This window comes from Pipistrellus kuhlii, unplaced genomic scaffold (genome assembly GCF_014108245.1).
Source record: "Pipistrellus kuhlii isolate mPipKuh1 unplaced genomic scaffold, mPipKuh1.p scaffold_m20_p_10, whole genome shotgun sequence".
Lineage (NCBI taxonomy): Eukaryota > Metazoa > Chordata > Mammalia > Chiroptera > Vespertilionidae > Pipistrellus > Pipistrellus kuhlii.
Window position 1 is genome coordinate 36874620 of NW_023425405.1, and position 2004 is coordinate 36876623.

The following is a 2004-nucleotide window of genomic DNA, read 5'->3' on the forward strand; positions in this document are numbered from 1 at the left end:
AATAAATTGAATAATCAAGAACGCTCAAGTGCTAAAGTTCACAACATGAATGCTCTTGGAAGCTAATGTGAGCTCAGGAAACTGTATCAACCTTGACCCTGTGGTCTCCAGACTGGGCCATATCAGTTACACTTTGCCTCAACTTTTAGCAGATAGCATACATGAAAATCCAGCCTTAACAATAAAGGTCAGGATTTCTTGAATCTTAAATCTGGGAGGAGTTTTTGAGATCACTGATGACTTTATTTTACAGCCAAAGTAGGTGAAGTCTAAAGATTTAAAAAAGTATGCTCAAAGCCCCCCAGTCTCTCCTTTCCAGCCCCCATCACACCTAACTTGCTAGCCCTTGAAGGAACAGCCTTCCCTCCTCTCCTCTCACGCGTCATTCAGGGCCAAAGACCACAGGGGGCATTTGGCATTTGCCTACACCAGCCCTCGAGTCCCTCACTATTATTCTCCATCTGTTGGCTCTGTCCGTCCAACAATGATTGCAAATGCCTCAAACTGCTTCTTCAGTCCTATCCTGAATTCTCCTCTGACACATTAAGGGGCTGATTATCCCATTTAGATCTATTTAAAAAAAAAAAGAAGAAGAAGAAGAAGAAGAAATCTCCAAATTACAAAAGCATTCACAATGAGATCTGTATTCTATAGGCTCTTTCAGGTTGCAAGAGCGAGGGCGGCCAATAGCGCTTCCTTCCTTAATGGGGGTTCATTGTGAGGATGAACAGGGAACAGGGCGCAGCCTCTGCAGCTGCACAGGCAGCCAGGCCCCACCGGGGACTCTTCACCGCCTGCTATTGTCCTGGATGAACCTGGAGCTCCTGCAGCCTGCAGCTGCTTTCCTGACTTAACTGCTAACCTCTCGGTGCCTGGGGTCCTTCACCTTCAGAGTAGAGATAGTAATAATGATGCCTACCTCATTGGCCTGTTGTGAGGATTAACTGGGTTGACATGTGTAAAGCCCTTACAAGGGCGTCTGGAGCAAAGTCCATGCTAGAAGATGTTAGCCGTCATTATTCATTCAGCGCAGCCCCACGGGATCTCCTTGAAGATGAGTGTCCAGGCTCCTCTGAATGACAGAGGCGCAAAAGTCCCCTTTTGTCTTCTTTGGGAAGTTGGCTTTCCTTCCCTCTTAAAATCCCCCTTCCCCCCAACCTCCCTCCTTATAGTTTCTTCTCACTGGTATCATGTCTGCCCTCGTGGAGAAAATCAGCTCACTACCCTTCATGTCAGAAAAGGCCTCAGGAGCAACCAATTCTATGGAAACCCACAGGTGAGCCATCCTTTATTCTAGTGCCAAACAGCTGGAGCATCGAGAGAGGAAATAGAGGACTTATCAGATTGGCTTCCTTGGATGAGGCAGTTTGATTTTTCTTTACTTGGGAAATGGTTTTAGCAAATCTCGGCTTAACTATAGCATGCCTAAGTGGGAAGGGAGATACACATTTCCGGGAGGCCTGGAGTGGTGTTTTATGCACAGACCTGCGCTAGCCTGCAGGATGCTCCTTGGGGCCAGCAGCAAACATTGCAGAAGTGAACAGTGTTTTATCATTCTGCAGAGAGGGTCCCTGGTAGCTAACCCCGCTGTTGAATTTGGAGTCTGGCCTGAGCCTCTTCCCTCCAGGCGGTGCACGTGGACCTTGGCAGAGCATCATCAAAGCCCCTATTAGTGAGGGCTGACTGCGTTGCCCTGTGAGGAGAAGCGTGACATTGCAGTCAAATGCAAATCCGCTGACAGCCAGCTGCAGATTGCTAAACCCTGCAGTTCCGGAGGAATCGGAGGCACCAGAATCTTGCCTCCCTTGGAAGATCAGAGCCACAGATTTCTGCAGATCGCTCAGGGTTCCACACGGGGCCGACGGCCGCAGTGCAAACAAAAATGCGAGACCCCTGGTTCAAACATTAATAAGACTTTCAAGACGGTGACAGGAGAGCATTAATCCAAGGGCTGGGTCATTCAGAGCCCAAGGGCCTGCACAGCTGCTTAAGTCTCGAGCCAAG